Consider the following 21122-nt stretch of genomic DNA (forward strand, 5'->3'; position numbering starts at 1 on the left):
TTTGTTATGAACAACCGAAGGAGAAAATAGCATGGTAGAGTTGGGAAATTACCACTTCATGTAACATTTGTTCCAATTTCATTGTCATTTTTGGCACCTTAAATTAAAATCCGCTTATTTTTGTTTTGGTATCGTAGGAGTCGCTGTTCAAATATTATGAAGTTATGTAGTTATTAAAGCTTATTAACTCGCTTAATGTTATGTAGTTATTAAGATTCATTTTGTTGCAACTTTTGTTGATCACACTATTTCTTCTGCTGAAGTATGATTTTTAAGTGCGCGGTATGAATTTAACATGAGAAAACAATACTGAATGGGCTGTGTTAAAGTTGACTTGCCTAATCTGGTAAGTTTTAATATTCATTGTCGATCTTATTGTCTGCCTTTTGATTTTACAGGGTCGGTTGTTTCTATGGCTATGTAAAGCCGATTTGTATTTTGTTTCGATTATGAACGAAAAATGATATAAATTTCTTGTCTCCTAATCTAATTGTTGTATGGCTTCATTCTATTTTCTTTGGGCCATTTGATTAACGATTCAGTTCTTGTAAACATGACACGAAAGACCAAAAAAAAACATTTATAAAAAAGTTGTAAGATAGTGGTGGCTCCGGGGTGATCGAGTCAGTTGTGCCATTAAGGTGCTGAAGAAGGGCCGAGTAAAGCAAAAGCTGAAGCTGTGAAAGAGTAGAGGTTACTTCCCCGGGATATGTAGTGGGAAAGGCGGATGCCACTCTTGTGGTCCTTCAAAGTAAAACCAAAAGAGTCAAACTCGATAGATATTTGATTATTAATAGTAAAGTTACAAGAGACGAGATTTTTAATAATTTGGGGCAAGTGAAAAATATTGGATAAAAAATAGTTTTATTTGGTAGATTGTGAGTGCCATTAGGGGATATTAAAAAAAAAAATCAAAATCCGTATCCAAAAATTCGGATATCCGAATTTTCGGATTCATATTCGAATAGTGATTTTGAAAATTTTCAGATAGTCCGGATATCTGACTTTGAACACCTTAGTGTCATTACTAAATCCTATGATTGGCAAACTATGCTCATTACCAAAAACAAAAATCATACTAGAAGCAAATGTAAAGGACTTAGATCATCATGACAACACTCATGGGATCGCTATGTGTATTTGACAATGCGCATTTGCTCACGTAGTCACTAGTCTAAAATAGTTCCGGTCAGTAAGAATCAGGTTAGTCATGCCCCATGGGTATCAATGACTAGCGGTAATTAAGAACAGTAGTTGAGTCGCTTGTTATTGGCTACGTAGCGACGAGTGGGGGACGATGTACGTTGGTCTAGCTTGGTGCCATTGCTGGCAGATGAATATAGTTAAATGAGAGAAACTCTGGTACCATAAAAGTGTTTACAGCAGTAATGTTTTTCAAGAATACCCACCAATTAGTAAATTAGTAGGGCTGACATACTGTGTATATATGTACACGAAACAAAAACTTATCGTGTACTTGTATCCCAAACCCGAATACGAACCTAATAACACCAACAAAAACCCTCATTTATTCATTCTTTCTTTCTTTCCTTCCATAAACCCTAAAACAACATGGAAGTAGAAGCCAAAGAAACCCCCCAAAACGACACCGTACAACAACAGTCATCCGGTGGGAAGAAGAGGAAGGAAGTAGCCATATTCGGCAACTACAGAAACTACTACACTTATCGCGTAACTATTTACTTCAATTCGTCGTCGTTTTATTACATGTTTGTATATATTATATTACGTTTGTGTGTATCTATTCTATACATTGATGATGTTAATTGAAGGTTTAATTGTCCACTGTGTGCTAGGGTTTTGAGGTTTAGATTATTTTTAAATGTTTTTTTATAACCTTTTTAATAAAAATATACTTTAAATTTTGAGAAAGCAAAAAAAAGTTTTTTTTTTTGGTTGGAGTATTAATTACTTGTGTTTATATGCAAAAACTTCGAAAAAATATTTATGCGAAAAGATTGTTTACATGTAAAAATTTGTTTTTTTTTTGAGTTTTTTACATGTAATATTTATTATGGTTCCCACTTTTTTTTTTTTTTTGACTTAAGTGTTATGTGTCTTATGTCCAAGGCTTGATGCAAAACTACTATCGAGCCGGGGGTCTCACCGGAAGCAGTCTCTCTATTCCTACGGGGTAGAGGTAATGTTGTCTACATCTTACCCTCCTCAGACCCTACCATAGCTTTGTTATTGGTGGGATATACTGAGTACGATGATGATAATGATGATGATGAAGCTAGGTAGACAGTGTTGTATAACTCATTAGGTGCTAGTCTAGCGGTGGGGTCACGACTAGCGGTTAATATGGATTTTTCAAAAATTTAACAACTTTTTTTAATTCTTTAACACAGAATCATTTCTTTATTTGTTTTATATGGTTAATATTGTTTGTGATTAGTTTTATTAATTATTGTATGTAATTTTATTTATTTATTTATAATGTATAGTTAATATCAATTGTTGTTCAATTCGTCTTCGGTGGTGTTTGGGATTGCTTATTTAGGCTCCTTTTTAACTTATTAACTTTTCAGAAAAGTTTATAAGTTAATAAGGTGTTTGGTAAATCATGATCTTGTGAGTCATAAGTTAATAAGGGGGTGTTTGGGATTCCTAATTTTAATTTTTTTATATATGTTATTAATCTTCACCAAAAACCAAAAAGAATCCTAAGCCTAAGCCTGTAACAATTATTTTCGCAAAAATATATGTTGTTTGCGAAAATGCATCAATGTAGCTCTAGTCTACATATATTTACCTCGAATGAGATACATATATGTAACTTCCGCAATCTACATATTTCTTTTTATTTCTTTTTGGCATATAAAGAGAATGAAAAAAACTCTTAAAAAATTGGTGTTTAGTTGTAGTTTTCAAAATTTTATATATAATTTTTCAAACGTATTAAAAAGATTGGATTAATGAGTAAAAATTTTTAAATACTTCAAAGATTTTTTTTAATTTTAAATGATTTGGACTGGCCTTGACCGATTACCAATATGTTGGTCTGATTTGGTGAAATCAAATGGTTAGCATACCAATTAGTGATTAAGTACTGGTTAATTGGTGACTAATGGCAGTTTTTACAATACTGGGCTCATTGCTGAATTTGAACTTTTGTCTGCAACGGACTTTTGTTTTGTGTTTACTGACAACAGTTTGTTCTTTAATTCATGTTTCAGATTGATCAAGGATTGGAAGAAGATCCAAGGATAAAGGTTATGAGGAAGGAATGGTTTGAAGGGAAAAACTGTCTTGATATCGGCTGCAATAGTGGATTAATAACCATTACCATCGGTAATCTTCAATTTCAGTTTTGAGCCAAAGTGTTTAATAAATAATAAAGTTGCTATTGTTGCTGGACTTAATATAAATAATGAATGTGATTTATTTTTTTATTTGCAGCAAAAAAGTTCGGTTGCAAGAAAATTCTTGGTATAGACATAGATTCAGGTGAGTGATATTGATCTTGAAAACATTTGATTTTTACTATAATTAGTTTTTTAAAATTGGACTAAAAGTATTTGCGTGATCTCGTTCTACATGATATTGCTGATTAAAGTGAACTCAAAATTCTTTATTTTCCAGCTCGAGTTCAAGATGCATATTGGAACCTTAGAAGAATTGTGAAAATGAGTGAAAAAAGAAGGATCAAACGGTTGACAAGTCAAAGGATGCCGAAACCAATGGTGTAACCGACCGTCTAGATAAAACGGGCCGGGTTGAAAATTCGGGGGATTCTCCTGATTCATACCTGTTTGACCGAGTCTCGTTCCAGAAAGATAATATTGTTCTTGATTGGTCAATACCGGGAAATGAGGTGTACGATACTATTCTTTGGTAAGCTTTAATGTTTGCCATATGTTAGTTAAAATACCAAAGCTACCCTTGAGTAACTATTGTAGCCACATACTACATTATGCTTTCAACTAGGCGATTTGATTATATACGAGTTTTCTATTGTTTAAAATCTGGGTCTGAGCGGTTTGACCCGCAGACGCTTTTCTCGTCGTTTTCTAACTTTCTACCTGCTTAATGTGTAGAATATTATTACACTATTGACAACTTTTGGCCCATTTGACATTTTGACGTGTTTCATTTTTAGCCAAAACTTAACTTTTTTTTTAAGTTTCTATTTGGCCCAGAGGCGAAGGATATTGAGGGCCAGGGGTGCCCCCCCCTCCTGGTTTTATCGCGAGTTAGTGTAAATTTAGCCGTTTTTCTTCCGAAATATTTTATGCGTAGTGTAAATTTACCCGTTTTTGACCAAAAAGTTAAGCCCGGACCCCCCTCATTTATAATTTTTTTAATACATTTTGAGTTCGACCCCCCCCCCCCCCTCCCCCCCGGCGGTCACGTCCAAGCTTCGCCACTAATTTGACCCGTTTTTTTATTTTGGCATTGATTGCATTTGTTATCTATTATGCAGCCTAAGTGTTACAAAATGGATCCATTTAAACTGGGGCGATGAAGGTTTAATAACATTATTCTCAAAAGTTTGGCGGCTACTTAAACCTGTAAGTGTTCTCTTCAAACAGTTTTAAGGGAATTTTTGTCACTTGGCTTTTATTTCTTTTAAGTTTTTTTGAGTTAACTTGTGAGATAATAAAACTCAAACTAATACATTCGTTGGTAAATGAGCCAAAACTGTCACCTGTAGTTATTACTTTTTGCAAGTGACATTTCTCTATACATTTTATTTACAACTTTCATATATCTAATGTGTGATTAATTGTAAACAGGGAGGAGTGTTTATTTTGGAACCTCAGCCATGGAAATCATACATTAGTAACCATCAAGTGTCAGAGGTATATTCAATTATAAGAAGTTTATTGCACGATAATGTAACTTATTTTCACTTTTCATAGTACTTGAGAAATAAAATGTTTTCTCCATTTTATGCAACATATAGCAAGTAAAAAAAATATGTCGTCTGCCATGTCATTATCTTATTGTTTCGTAAATGACAAGAATAACCCTTGTGTAAAAAGACCAAATTGCCCTTATGGGCAACGCACATGACTGGACTTCACGTAAAAGCTAACGAAGGACGAAACGTGTAATTTTTATAAAACATAAATGACGTTTCTTGTTATTTCTTTAGTTTAAGAGCGGTTTCTAAAAAATGGTAACAACGAAAAGTCGAAAGTTGTAATTTAGTCGCTTTTTTACATACAATGATGAAAGGTGAAGTAAGTTACATTATGGTTTTGTTAAATCTTTTTTTTATACTCAGATCATATATTTTTTACATGTATGTTTTATGGTGTGTAGCAGCTTGTTACATGATGTTTAGTTTTTATGTTTTGTATTATGAATTTTTTCGTGTCATATGCAGGTAACATCGACTAACTATAAGAATCTTGAAATATTCCCAGATCAATTTCAAGAGATTCTTTTGGACAAGGTTTGTACTTTTCCATTTCATTATCGAATACATACAAAGAGTGCGTATTATGTACGCACACGCACGGGCGGCTTGTTTAGACGCTAATGTTCTCATATATGATATAATTAAAATCTGAAACATAGATGGTGAAATTTGGAATTTTAAATGTTTGTAAGAGATTAATGTGAAAGTTCATTTTTTTTTATTGCAGATCGGGTTTAGGGAAATCGAGAATTTGAGTTCGAGTTTATCAGGAAGCAAAACGGGGTTTAATCGGCCAATTTTAGCTTTATGGAAGTGAATAGATTTGGCTATTGGGTATCCATTTTTGTTATATAGGATACCCATTTATATAAATTATGAAATGTGAATGGATATGGATCATATAAATGTCATTTTGTTCATTCAGAGCTTAGTTTAGAGTGTGTATCAGATTGATGTTACTAACAAATTAGTTTATAACGAACTTGCAAAACGGATCTGTTTATCATAAAGAGATTCGTCGTTCCTGACCCTGCTTCACCTTAATTGTTATTTGAACAAGTAAAAGTTCAGTAATAAAAAGAAAGACCTGCCCTTTCGGTGAAGTTGCTTTCTTCTCTTACGATATTTCTCGATATTTCTAGTTGGATGAAAAGATTGCTCCTATTTAATAAGACATTAGATTCTCATTCATAACTGGACACCAACTCCTCAGAACTTGGTAAATTCAACTCCATTAACAGATACTTATAAAGTTTTTTTCCGTTTACACCCATTATCTCAAGTTTTGGATCGAACTAATCCATTGACACAAATAGTTCATGCTGAATCCTTATCTAAGGATTTACAAAAAAAATTCTTTCAACAAAGATGTGAATTGGGAGGGATTGGTCGACGAAATATGAATCGGAGACTAAACCTTGATATACCCCAGAACAGTACATTTTTGTTACCGAGAGATATATTGTAGAATGTAAATTAGTACTTACATAAACTTATGATTATATAAAGAACTAGAGGTGAACAAACCTGGCGTGGTCAACAAAAGTCAAAAGTGAGTCGGGTAGAAACTAGTTTCGAGTATTTGACCGGGTCTTGGTTGGGTTTTTCTGGGTTTTTGGGTAGGGTCAGTCGGCTTTTAATCGGGTACATGCCCGTGGAGAAATTCAATAGCTGATTTGTGCGCTAATGACACCACTTAATTTTAATGCGTACAACCTCCTGTGTTAGCTTATGATAATGATGGCTCTATCATCTCATTACCAGTGTTTTTAGAACCAAACCGAATTGTTAAATGAGAATTATATTATCGTATAGCCATCGTTTTCAGTGTTTCAAATTCAGACTGATCCGTCGATTAGAAACATAACCGGTCCGATGTGTATATTAATCGTCTTCACTAATGTGACATGATTTAATTAAAAAAAAATTGTATTTCTTTTTTTTTCTCATTTAAAATCTGATTTACTATTTCATACTCTAATTTTGTTGTTCAAGGTTTTAAATTTTATAATAATACAAATTCACCCAAAAAGATAAGTCATTTCATATCTTATTTAAATTAGTTAATATTTATAAGAACTTTTTAACCATCTATAACATCATCTGATTTTTTAAAACAGTCTGACCAGTAAACCATAAAGACGTCCGATCTGATGAATACTTCGGTTATAAAAACATTGCTCATTACCGCATAAAATTTAGAAAATTTTCTATGCATTACTTCTTTTTACACTATAAATAAACAACATCCTAAAACCAAACAAATCAAACATAATTAACAAACTAATTCACAAACAACTAACATATAAACCATTTTTACTCAACATGAACCCAAACAGCCTTACTAGGAACACCGCGAAAATTCACAAACAACATATAATAACCCGGCGGAGCAATCTTTCCCGACAGTGGCGCCACCACGGTGATCGACCCGTCCGCCACCGCCTTCAACGGCACAACCACTAGTCTTTGGTTCATTGAAAACCCATGAGTTGTAAATGGTGGATACACTAATGTCACCTTCACATTTTTATCATTCACTTGACCACTAAACTTAACATTAATCTTAAACTCTTTCCCATATTTTAAAACTTTATCGGTCCCCTCGGGCGTGATCACGGGCCTATGGCCCGCTAATGCGGGGTCCAGATAATGTGGTGAGAATTTCTCTACCCGAAGCTCGGTCGGCTTTTAGAAGATATTTCGAATGCGGGTTACTTCCCGCGACTAATATTTTCCCGTCGGGTATTAAAGCCGAGACCGAATGGGCTATGTTGGTAGGAACCATTTCTTTAAAACGTTGACCCATCGGTTTATGCGGGGTGTATAATATAGGTGTGAAGTTCGGGTCGATTGCGTTTTCCCAACCCGCGACTCCCGTTGATCATTAGTAGGTCCCCTGTCGGCAAGTGGAGTAGGTCCCCCATGCACCGGCCCAAAGGCATGTCTTGTTCTTTAACCCACGTGATCTGACAACACTAGTCGATGGTAGTCACGAAGAGCGGGCATGAAAACCCGCTCTTTGGTGTGTTTACTGTCCACTGACTGGTACGCTTCTTGCGAGTTTCCGCCACAAATAACCACCTCGGTGTGGATGTCGCCCCTGGTGACAGTTAGCGGGAGGAGGGCGGCCATCCCAGATGCCGGGTAGTTTCGGGCACCACCGGGAAGTTGCGAACTATGGCACCCGTGGAAGGGTGGAATATTATGCCACGGTCGTTGGCGAAGAGGAAAACGTTACCGTCGGGAATGAGGAATAGGAACGGGTTTCGATGTACATACCGGGCCCCGGTCTTTTCGGGACGGTTGTTTCTTGTAAGAACTTAAGGTTAAATTTTTGTGACGGGAATTCGAGTTTGTTTGGCGGGACTATATCGTAGCTAAACGAGTTTCGGCCACCCACAACTACCGTGCTTCCATCTTCCAAAACTTGGTTGGATGAATACCTGCATGGTTCGGTTCAGTTCAGTTAATTTTGAGTAAAATTTTAACAAATATTTTTAAAAAGAAAGGATATGTAATCAATAGTACCATCTATTATCAGCGGACAGAATTACAAATTTTGTTCTTTAAAATAAGACGAATTTCGGTTCGTGTCCTTTTCTAAGTTTCCTTGCAGGCGGTGTACTTTAAACTTTTTTTTCCTACAAGTTTTGTCCTTTACGCTAACTGGGTTAGAAAAAGTCAGTTAAATCCCATCACGTGAGGCGCATGTGAGGGTACTTTTGTCCTTTCTTATATCTCTGCAACTAAGCCTCTGTATCACTCTTCCCCCTCCCTCTCAATCGAATCAATTCCCGGCGATCAAAAACCTTAAACCCTCGTCTCCGACGCGACTCAATTAGGGCTTCAATCAATTGCGCATCATTCTCAGAACTTAAACACGTAAGATGGATGATCCTCCTCATCCTCCATTCTACATTCGTGAAGCTGATGAACAATCAAATGCTGATGCGTTTTATGGTAAGTTAAAACTTTAGGGTTTATAATTGGGTTTATTTAACTAACAGCTGTTTAATCTTGTTTGTATAGTAAATAATCCACATTTGTTCACGATCAAGATGCACCATGGTGGCAGTTTCACTAAATTTCCTGGACGGGTTTATAAGAGAGCCGTTGTCCATTTTGTTGACATGCTAGATATTGACAAGTTTTCAGTTCACGAGCTTGATCGAATCTTGCTTGAATTATCCTATCCTACAGATAAGGTTAGATTCTACCATTATGTAGTACCGGGTTCAGAATTGGATTGGGGGCTTAGAGCTTTGGGAAGTGATGATGATGTTAGGGGATTTGCTAAGTATATTGGAGCTTTTAATCAGTTAATGAATGTGTATGTTGAGCATGAGTTCACCTCTATACACACATACTTCTGCTCACCCTCAAAGTTTACCATTGAAGAGATAACAGATGAGGAGTTTCTTGCAAGTGAGGTCGTACTAGATAAAGCAAACTCAGTTAAGAAAATGTTGTTGTTGGAATGGCAAGATAGCACAAATGAGGTAGTTGTGGAACAAGACAAACAGGATGCAAATGTGAATGTTCAAGAAGAGAATAATGTTGGTGTTGTTGAACAACAAGACCAGATTGATATATGTCATGAGGATCCAGAATTTGACCCTATGTTTGGAGAGGATGCTTTTGGTGTGCAACCTACAAATGAGGTGGAGATTGATTACAATGGTGATGTAGATGGAGGTGGGGATGGAGGTGGATATGGTGTGCAGCCTACAAATGAGGTGGGGATGGAGGTGGGGATGGAGGTGGGGATGATTCTTCAATTTCAGATGAAGAAAGTGGAGATGAGTCTTCAAGTTCAGATGAAAGTGGAACTGATGATAGTAGGGATTCTAACTATGAAATGAGAGATGAGAGTTCTGATGATGATGAACATCTAGAGGGTTGTCCAGTTAAGAAACCAAAGAATGTGAAGAAATCTAAGAACAAAAAGAAATCTAAAAATGTTAAGAAAACTAGGGATGGTGATGAAGATTCAGATAGTGACTTCAACTATGAAGATGGTGAAATACATGATGTAGATGTAGATATGAGGGATTTCAGACTGCATACTGATTTTGAAGTTGAACAGCAGGATGCAAATTGTAGTTTAGAGGTTTTGGACATAGAAATGGATGATGTGATGTTGGATAATGATAGGATGTATAATGAGAAACAAAGAAATGAGGGGGACATGGATTATCTTTTCCATGTGGGACAAGTTTTTGGTACAAAAGCAGAGGTGAAGGATATGATCAAGGCACATGCAGTTGAAACAAGAAGACAAATTAGGATAAGAAAAGATGATTTGGTAAGGGTCAGGGCTGTGTGTGAAGGAGATATGGAAGTGCAGGGGGTTGGATCTAGCAGTGCTAATAAAGATGAGGGACCAGTCCAGAAAAGTATTGGGGGTAGGGGAAAAAGGAAAGACCCACTTGCTATTAGATGCCCTTGGGTACTGTTGTTGTCATACCAAAAGAGAACAGCTTCATGGAAAATTACAAGGTTGATAAGTGAAGATAAATGCCTTCAATCTAGGGAAATTTATGCTTGCACAGCCGGGTTCCTCTCAAACCATTTGGTTACTGATCTTCAAGATGACCCAAAGCTGAAAGTTAAATCCATCAAAGAAAGGTTTCAAAGGAGGTTTGAAGTTGGTGTGTCTGAGATGAAAGCTTATAGGGCAAAGATGTTGGCCAGGGAACATATAATTGGAAATTTCAGAGGCCAATATGGGTTATTGAGGGATTATATTGAAGAGTTGAAGAGGACTAATCCAGATACAACAGTGAAGCTTGAATTAGAAGAATGCTCAGATCCAACATCTGAGACAAGACAATTCAAGAGGATATACATCTGTTTGGGGTCTTTGAAAAAGGGGTTCAAAGCAATAGGTAGGGATCTGTTGGGACTGGATGGGGCTTTCCTTAAAAGTGCTTGGCCTGGTCAACTTTTAACAGCAGTTGCTCTAGATCCAAACAATGGATACTACCCTGTTGCATATGCTGTAGTTGAAGCTGAAACATTGAACTCTTGGGAATGGTTCTTGGAATGCCTTGGTGATGACTTGGATATAAACAACAGATCCAAGTTTACCTTTATGAGTGACAGGCAAAAGGGTCTTATACAGGCTGTAGATAAGTTGTTTCCTTCTGCAGAGCATAGGTTTTGTGTGAGGCACATTGAAGATAACCTAAGATCACTCTTCAAAGGAAAGCTTTTAAGGGATGCTCTTTGGAAGCTGGCTAGATGTACATCACCTACACAATATGAGAGAGAGATGAACAACCTAAAAAACTTGAACAAAAGGTGTCATCTTTGGGTATCTAAGATCCCACCAGAAACATGGTCAAGGTCACACTTCTCTGGTAAGTTTTTAATTTTGTATCCTTTATTCTCTCATAACTTTCAAGTTTTGTCCTTTATCTGTTGTGTTTTGTTATAATAGGTAGAGCAATGTCTGATGTGTTGACCAACAACATGTGTGAATGTTTCAATTCAAAGCTGGTAGATGGAAGGGACAAGCCTATTATCACATTGCTGGAATACATCAGAGAATATGTGATGAGGAAGATTGTTACTGTGTTGAAGGTAATTGATAGGTCATCAGGGTTACTAACACCATATGCTACACAAATTATGGAGTCAGTGAAGAAGGAAGCAAGCAGGTGAGTTGTATGTGAATATTTACTTGTCTTGTAAATGATGTGAATGGTTTACATATTTGGATGATAGGTACTCTGTGCATTGGAACGGTGAGGATCATTATCAGGTAACAGGTCCATATGGTGATCAGTGTGTAGTGAACATGAGCACAAGTACATGTGCATGTAGGAGATGGGATATAACTGGGATACCTTGTAGACATGTGGTGGCATGTATTTGGGTGAAGGGTGCACATGACAGATCTGTTGGCAGGCCAGAAACATTTGTCAAACCAATTTACACAATGGATAGGTGGAAGGCAGTGTATAGCTACAAGGTGTATCCCATCAATGGTATGAGTATGTGGCCCACATCACAAGTCCCAATCCAGATCACAGCTCCTAAATTAAAAAAGCAAACTGGAAGGCCAAAGAAATCAAGGAAAAAGTCAGCAGTGGAAAGGGAAGATGGTGGTTCAAGGAAAAAGTCAAAGGTTGATGCAAAGGGCAAGGGAAAGGCTGTGGAGGGTGAAGGCCAGAAAGTGAAGGCAGTGAGAAAGACAAAGCCAAAAGGATCAAACACTTGTGGGACATGTGGTCAAAAGGGTCACAACAAGAGATCATGCATGAAAAATTTTGCAGATTAATGTGCCTACTGTTTGACTGTTTTGTAGTTTTTATGACTTTATGGTATGGATATTTTTATGACTGTTTTTGCAGATTAAGTTGTTAGACTTTTTTTGAAGTTTTTCATGGTATGGATGTATTAAGTTGTTGTCTGGACTTATTTTAAGTTTTTCAAACACTTGTATGGATGTATTAAGTTGTTATGGATGTATTAAGTTTTTCATGTTTTTGAAGTTTTTCATGGTATGGTAATGGTTGTGCATAACTGCAGATGGACATATTTGCCCTTGGATCAGATTTTACTTAATTTAATGGTTTGGCAGTTTTTACTTATTTGCCCTTTGATCAGATCAGATCATATTATGCATTATTCATCTCTTGGTTTATGGATGTTGTAGATGGATGTGTAGATAGATAGTGCACAATGTGCAGATTGTGCATGATGTGCAGATAGATGGATGTGCAGATTGTGTATGATGTGCAGATTGTGCATAATGTGCAGATAGATGGATGTGTAGATAGATAGTGCACAATGTGCAGATTGTGCATGATGTGCAGATAGATGGATGTGCAGATTGTGTATGATGTGCAGATTGTGCATAATGTGCAGATAGATGGATGTGTAGATAGATAGTGCACAATGTGCAGATTGTGCATGATGTGCAGATAGATGGATGTGCAGATTGTGTATGATGTGCAGATTGTGCATAATGTGCAGATTCTGCATAATGTGTAGATTGTGCATAATGTGTAGATAGTGCACAATGTGCAGATTGTGCATCATGTGTAGATAGTGCACAATGTGCAGATTGTGTATACAATCCATCCAAAAGTCCAAAATAAACTAACCAAAGATCCAAAATAAACTGATGATACATTGCTTAAAAGGGATCCAAAATTACATCCAAAATAAAGTCAAAATACATAATACTTAAACTGCATAAAGTCCTAAATTAACTAATAAAGTCAAAATACAAATAGTCAACAACTTCAAATTCAGTCAACTAGTTACATTTTCATTGCAATTACAATTGCAATGAAAATGATCCAACTAATGACCAATCTGTTCTTCATCTTCCTTGCTTGTTCTTTATAACTCTCTAAACTTTGTTCAACCATGTTTTTCGATTTCAATAAGCCCGGGATAATCTCCAATGCCCGTTCACACATTGGTGGGTCACGCCATCCAAGAAAGGGGCAATCTGATGTCTGGAAAAGAGGAGAAACATGAAGTATAAACAATTGACTGGAACTTAAATCGAATTACACACTTACCATGTCCGGACAAGAGAAAAACCGACGACCTGGATTTTTATCAGTCCATGAAGTTCGAACAACTGCTACCTTGCCACAAACACAGTAAGCCATCATCAATTGAGCCCTGGTATTTGAATTTCGCATCGAGCCCTAATTGATTGAAGCCCTAATTGAGTCGCGTCGGACACGAGCCCTAATTGAAGCCCTGATTGAAGCCCTAATTGAGTCGCGTCGCCGGGGAATTGAATCGATTGAAGGTGGGGTTGGGTTAAAAAGAGGGGGAAGAGTGATACAGAGGGCTTAGTTGCAGGTAATACGAAAAGACAAAAATGCCCTCACATGCGTCTCACGTGAGGGCATTTAACTGACTTTTTCTAACCCAGTTAGCGTAAAGGACAAAACTTGAAGGAAAAAAAAGTTTAAAGTACACCGCCTGCAAGGAAACTTAGAAAAGGACACGAACCGGTTTTTGGCTATTTTTAAAGGACAAAATTTGTAATTCTGTCTTATCAGCGAGAATATTTTTTTCTCCACAAAGTTGGCTTTGGGGTCATTCATTGACAACATTCTAGCCGATTTAACGCCGCCTCGAGTGCCACCAGTAGCCACCAAGTCGCCGGTGGGCCATAAGTGTCCCGAGGAGCACCATGGTTCACCATCCATCTACGATACACACTCGATGACTAAAAGCAAATACATGCATATATGTGATGATTGAAAAAAATTACTTGCATAAACAGTCCGACTTTCTCCAGTCTCAACATCATAAGCAATGGCGTGTGCATAGCAATCAGGCTTAAAGTTCATCTCCGGGCAATTGCCCGGCAGGCCAAGTTCTCGGGCAGACGGACCGAGAGACGTTGTATCAAACCACACGGCTTTGTTGTTCGGCATCAACTGGAATTGCATTGCCGCAACACCCACATTCGGATTATCAATCGCCCATGAACCCTTAAAGTCCGTCTCAAAGTCGTTTTCATCCAACGGTGCTCCAGGTGGAATTTCAGCCGGTGGAACCACTGATGGGACAAATGCTGGTTCTCCTGGTGGAACCACAGCTGGAGTTCCTCCTGGTGGGACCACCGCAGGATCTCCATGTGGAACAGTTCCATCTGAAATTTCAGGTGAAACATCACCCGGAGTTCCTGGTGGGATCACATGTGGTGGGACCACATGACCATGATCTTCGGGTGGGATCAATGCAGGATCTCTAGGTGGGACAACAGCAGGATCTCCATGTGGGACCATATTTGGATCTCCATGTGGGATCACAACCGGAATTGGAACTATGGTATGACCCTTACCGTGTTTTCTTTGACCCATTCCATGGTGTGGGCCCGTGGTGGCGACGGAAAACACAAAGAAAAGAGCAAGGGTGACACGGCTGACGGAGGTGGAGGGTGGTGGAGCCATTTTTTTAAAATAAAAGTAACCATATTGCTGTTGCCTTTGATAGATGATAATATGAAACATTGGTCCAAAAATCATGGAAGTCCATACACAAATCAGTTGGTTGTTAGATTTTGTGGTTAATGAGTAAACACATTGGATAACAAATTGCAAAATCTAGAGTACATACAAACAAGCACAAGGTACAAGTAGCTTATGCTAAAACATCCATATCATGTTATCAACAATTACACATCTAGGATTACACATACATATCTTTATATATATATTATGTCTATGTCCCATAAGCCTAAAAATGGGACATACAAAATGAAATAAAATGAACATTATCACTTCACAAGAATCATAATATAAAAACTATAGAAACAAAGTGTTGGAACTCGGATCGTTGGCTAGAGCACGTGTGCACCTAGTTACGCGTTTTGCATTTCTCCGTGACTCGAGGGCTATAGAAAAAACATCAAACACCACATGAATGTATGATCGGATTTTCGAGTCAAAGCTAGAATACTTGCATGTTTGAAAGATTTTTTTGCGCCAAAATATGACCCGAAAAAAGATAAACAGTCACTTGTCATGGTTATATACTTATATTTACCGGGTTACATTTTTGTGTAAAAAATCCTAATTAAAAAGCGTTTATTTTTAACCGAAAATACCAACATATTGTCGCGTTTATTACATTTTAACCAATACATTATTTTTTTGCAGCTAGTCAATTAAAATAGACTTGGTCCCATATGGGTCATTAATATGCCCTTTTTGTACGATTTGTGGGTCGTTATGTGACCCATCGAAATCATCATAAACATACCCGATAATGACCCAGACGTTATAAAAAGTTTTATTTTTAATAAGATGATGCTATAACTAAAAGATGACAAAAATGAAAGATATTATTGTTTGGACAAATAAGAATTTTGTGGGTTCTCTTGATTCTAGTTTGATAATCAAGATTCACATGTTTCTTGATTATGCCTCTGAAAAATCAAGAAACCCGAATAACCAAGATAACGGTTTTCTTGATTCTTAATTTTTTTTTTTTTTTAAGAAACATAGATATTACATCAACATAGCAGGTAGGAGGGCAACAAGCTGCGCCGCCACCCCTTTCTGAATTGCAAACCCTAACATGCTAAAGACATACCCTTGCCCCTTTGGATTTGACACATTGCTATGCACAACCCGTTGGACCCTAGTTAGGAAATGGATAGCTTTCGGTGCCAAGGAGCCAAAGGTATCAAAAGCCAGAGGGACAAAAACATATTGGTTCTCTTCGCAGGCTTTAGCATGCTTTGCAGCCCTTAATGATAAACAATTTTTTTTTTTATTTTTTTTAACAAGAATTTACCTAGTCCGATTGCATCTGAACTCTTCATGATCCGCATCCTCTTGCAAGAGCCAGTAAACATACTGCAACAATTAATAACGTTTAACGTCAAACAAGCAAGTTTGACTTTTTTAAGTCAAACAAGATAATAATTTTCAGCTTCAAAATAGAATAAATCAGTGAACAAAATATGTTCTTGCAAAGTTGGAGATATAACTACATCGGTTTTAGACCCGACAATATGGTTTGACTAAAAAAGTCAAAGTTATGAAACTTACTCCCATGGAACATCACCAACAAGCATCAAGTCACCATCTTTGTCTTCATAAGTTAGCACATATTCCGAACCCTTAAGAAGATCCATTAACGGGCTTTCACTTGACCCGTGAGTACCATGTTGACCTGAAAAGTCAACCACTTTTAATGTTAATAAATCCAACAAAAAAATGAATGAAATCTCTTGGTTTAATTGAAATATTTGTAGCTAACTGAAAATACAAACTTTTTTTAAAAATGATTAGTGCATTTAATAAGATTACAAGTTTTATGTTGTAATGACGCATTCATTACAGAACTAACTTCATTAGCGAACTGCGAGATACGCATGAAACATAGTGCTAACTGGAAAACGGGTCGGGTCATGGGTCAGAACGGGTTAGGACTTAGGGTCGGAATGGGTTAGGGTCAAAACGGGTTGTTTTGGGTCGGGTCGGAACGGGTCCAGCTTGCAACGGATTTGGGTCGAAACAGGTTTTTTTTAAATTATAGTCGTTACTTATTACACTAAAAAACACAATTATTTCAAATAAAATGATTTGGAAGGTTTTATTAAACCCGTTATATATAAACGTGTGAGGACAGTTACCTTTATCCAACAACTAGTGGTGTAAACGAGCAAGGAAGCTTGTGAGTTGTTCAAGATCGGCTCACTAAAAGCTCAATTTGAGCCAAGCTTAAACGAGCTCTAGCTTAAATTAAGGTTGCTCAATAGCCGAGCTCGCTCGCGAGCCTAAACGAGCCTTTATTTATATAATTTTTAAATATTATATTAAACATATATTTTTATTATAATTACTATACATAAAATATGATTTAAATATGTAAATAATATATATTATGTTATATATAAAGTTATAACTAAAACATATAAAAAAATGTTTTTAAATGATATAAATTAATTATTAAATAATAAACACAAAGCTCGCCTCGTTTATTATTTGTTAATTAATTTGTATAATAATGGAATTAGAGAAAAGAAACTTACCAAGAGTGAAGCTGCTAAACATTTTTTCTAAAGCCGAAGAAAGATCCAAATAACTTGAATACATCTTAAGATGCACTTTCCTCAAATACGGAGCTCCATCCATACTCACTTTCACATAAACACATGATCCGGTTTCTGCATTCGGGTCATCTTCATTTTTCGTGTTTTTAGCAGCCGTTGAGTTCTTTCTAAATGATCTAATTGGAGGCCATCCCACAACTTGTGCCCTAATTCAAATCAAGAAAATAGTCAAAAGTTGACTATTGTAATCATATGGTTTGACTTTTATTGGCAAGTTCTTTGGCTTCAAAAGTCAACAAAATTGTTCCATATTTCCACAATGGTTCCAATATGAATGATGGTTCTTTTAGGTAAAGATCCATAACCAGGCATAAATTACAAAAGGTATGAACATTAAACTTTTGTACATAAAAGTTTGACTTGAAAGTCAAGCATGTCAAACTAGCAAATAAGTGTAAAAAACTAAAAATCCTTTCTTTGCGAGAACACACAGAATAAAATAAATAAAATGAATCATTCGCTTTTCAATTTAAAAATGTAGCATTTAATCATATCAATTTTTTTAAATTAAAAAAAAACTATAAAACAAATTTCTTGTCTATTTATATAAACTACACATTTATTAAAACATTACAAAACTTTTAAAAATATTAACAATTGATAAAAAAAAAACTAAAGATTTAGTTTTTTTTCCTACCAATAATTGATGTTCTACTATTAGAAGTAAAATACTTTTGACTACAAAAGTCAAAAAAACTACTATATATTTCACCATTGATTCCAATATAGTGAATCATTCAAGTAAAAATCCACAACCAATCATAAAGTACAAGAAGTACTATAAATTGTAAGTGAATTCATGCTCAAGAAAAACAAAAACATGTTCAAAACATCAAATTTCACAAACACAACTTTGACTTCTAAAGTCAAACATATTAAACCATCAAATAAGTTACAAAAACCCTTACTTAGGCTTAAGAAATTTTAAAATAAAACAAAAACGATAAAAATGCAATTTATGTTGACATCTTATAAAATTCAAGAAAAAATATAAAACAACTTTCATAATATTTATGAATATAAACTACACATGACCTAAACATACTATTTTACTTTTTACATAAGAAATACAATATTTTAAAAATATGAACCATGAATTTTTTTTTATTTTTTTTAAGATCTAGATTTGTTCTCTATACTTTGACTTCAAAAGTCAACAAAGTTGCTATATATTTCAACATTAATTCTAATATGGTAAACCTTTCTAGAAAAAATCTACAACCAATCATAAAGTACAACAAGTACTACAAACTATAAGTAAATCCATGCTTAAAAAAACAATAACATGTTCAAAACATCAAACTTCATAAGCACAAGTTTGACTTCATAAGTCCATATTAAACTACTAAATAATAATAAAAATTAAAAAAAAAGGAAAAATCCTTACTTTGAACTACCAAGTACTATAAACTATAAGTAAAACAACTATCCAAACAGATAAAAAAAACGTGTTCAAAAGTTTAAATTTCATAAACCATAAGTGAATTCATGCTTAAAACAAACAAAAATATGTTCAAAACATCAAATTTTATAAACACAAGTTTGACTTCAAAAGTCAAACATATTAAACCACCAAATAAAAAAAAATATACTTACTTTGAAGTACCATGGACTATAAACAAACTCATGCTCAAAACAAACAAAAACATGTTCAAAACTTAAAATCTCATAAAAAAAGTTTGACTTCAAAAGTCAAACGTATTAAAACCACCAAATAATAATTAAAAAAAAAAAAATCTTACTTTGAAGCAGCAGCAACAGGAACTTGAGGGTGATTAGCATGTTTAGGTGAAGAAGCTTTAACACCACTATCTTTAACAACAGAACATGGGTTCTTGTTATTATTATTATTATTGTTTTCAGCCAAAAAGCCACCATTTTTACCAAAACTACCCTCAGAATCTTTAACACAACTAGAGTTCTTGAAACCCCATGTCCCAGAACTTATATTATTATCATTAATGGTATCTGAAAAACCCCTTTTGGCACCTGACACCAAAATCTTGATACCAATTTTTTATTAATATTTCTTTCTGGTGACTCAGAACCAGGAAGACCAAGCCTTAACTCAGTGGCTTTCAAGTTCAAATCTTGATTATGGGATTTGGGTTCAGAGGGTATTTGATCCATTATTTTTGGGTTGTGAGTGAATGTGTGAGAATCTGAAGAAACACTAATTGACCTCGGGCAGATTACGGATAATCTGGGGGTTAAATAGATGTTTCCCACGAGGGTTAGTTCCGGCAAAGATGGTTGTTCTTCTGATGACATGCAAAACAGACACCGTGAGCTCGTCACTGAGAGGGGGGGGGGGGGTACCTCCTTGTGACCACCCTCCGGCGTGAGAATCAGACTAGATTGCTCTTGAATATAAGTGTATATCAAGAGAAATGACTAGAGAGAAGATGATGATACCGTTCCAAGGTGTTGGAGTATTTATAGCCGAAGGTAGGTTTCCAAGCAGGTACAGCCGGCTGAATAGTATTCCTGTTCTACCAACTGTGGGCTACGCACGTGCCATGCTGATGGTTGGTGGGTAGGCAGCGGCTGATGGTGACCACGCCGGCTGTGTACTATTCCTTTTCCACCAACTGCAGGCTATGGACGTGCCCCGACAGGGGTTGGTGAGTAGGCAGCGGCTGATAGTGACTTTAAGTACTAGAGCGTGCTGCCCGTCGTACTGTTGTCAGTGAGCTGTCGCAGCTTTGGTCAGTTCTTTTGTCCATACCTTGGCAGGTACAGTACAAAAGATCCTCCAGTATCGTACGGACTGGCTCATTTGGGCGGGAGAGTTCCCGGCTTTGGGCGGGAGTATTCCCGGCTTGCTCATTCCCTCTTCAGGTGACATTACTGAATTATTTGAGAGTTAGTGCCTTGTGCCTGTAGCCTTGCTGCGCGGGTAGCCTTCCTTGATGGCTAGTATCCGTAGCTGCGGGAACAGGCGGAGTACGTCACCATTGGGAGGCTTTTCCTGCGGGAACAGCTTGCGTACTGCGCGTAAGGACGTCGCGTCTCTGAGCATGGTTGGTCCTGCGGATCCAGTTGGTCTTTGCGCAGACGTCCCTCAGGAGTCTTGCGAGTTCAACTGCGCAGACGTCTCTTCGAGGTGAGTCTTGCGGGTCCAACCGCGCAGACGTCCCTGTTCAAGGTGAGTCTTGCGGGTCCAACCGAGCAGACGTCCCTGTTCAAGGTGAGTCTTGCGGGTCCAACTGGGCTCTGCTGGGACCTACCTCTTCAAGTCCCCCCAGTCCAATGTTCTTCTCATGAATTGTTAATAAGTGAGGTGAACTTTTGGACTCAAGCAAGGGGTTTTGAAAAGGGTTTAGTTTTAAGGTTTTCCATGGGGATTCTTCCCGCGGATGTCCTAATGTCACGTGCAGAAATTCCCGACTTTTCTGCTTGATCTTTGGGTATGATGCGGGTAGGTCTGTAACCTCCTCGCAAGTCAGGAGCGTTGAGTTCCACTTGTGTAGATTCTCCATGAGGTTTTGGTAGTTTTGAACATAGTGATCAATTATGTTAAACAACCAATTCCATCTTGGAGCTTCAAACAATCTAGTTCTCAACGTTCCCGCTATGCGGGGATGTTATTTCCGTTTCCGCAAGCATGGCCCAGAAGAT

The 21122-nt window shown here is 36.7% G+C and overlaps 3 pseudogenes across 2 annotated transcripts; 1 reads left to right on the plus strand and 2 right to left on the minus strand.

Annotated features, from left to right (window-relative positions):
- The first annotated feature begins 1572 nt into the window (after positions 1-1572).
- On the plus strand, positions 1573-5843 carry LOC143622427 (putative RNA methyltransferase At5g51130; annotated as a pseudogene). Its single transcript, XR_013151703.1, has 8 exons — positions 1573-1692; positions 3201-3315; positions 3424-3471; positions 3607-3858; positions 4448-4535; positions 4761-4826; positions 5357-5425; positions 5619-5843. The product of XR_013151703.1 is annotated as a putative RNA methyltransferase At5g51130 (transcript).
- A 1331-nt stretch (positions 5844-7174) lies between these two features.
- Positions 7175-15302, minus strand: LOC143622428 (putative aldehyde oxidase Art an 7; annotated as a pseudogene).
- An 828-nt stretch (positions 15303-16130) lies between these two features.
- On the minus strand, positions 16131-19662 carry LOC143622470 (auxin-responsive protein IAA27-like; annotated as a pseudogene). The gene is made up of 4 exons (XR_013151710.1): positions 19244-19662; positions 17421-17647; positions 16435-16558; positions 16131-16239 (listed from the first exon to the last, which is right to left on the minus strand). The product of XR_013151710.1 is annotated as an auxin-responsive protein IAA27-like (transcript).
- Positions 19663-21122: the final 1460 nt, after the last annotated feature.

The sequence above is a fragment of the Bidens hawaiensis genome, unplaced genomic scaffold (genome assembly GCF_021521415.1).
Source record: "Bidens hawaiensis isolate Kalapana, Puna unplaced genomic scaffold, B.hawaiensis_p1.1 tig00003141_1, whole genome shotgun sequence".
NCBI classification, from domain to species: Eukaryota; Viridiplantae; Streptophyta; class Magnoliopsida; order Asterales; family Asteraceae; genus Bidens; species Bidens hawaiensis.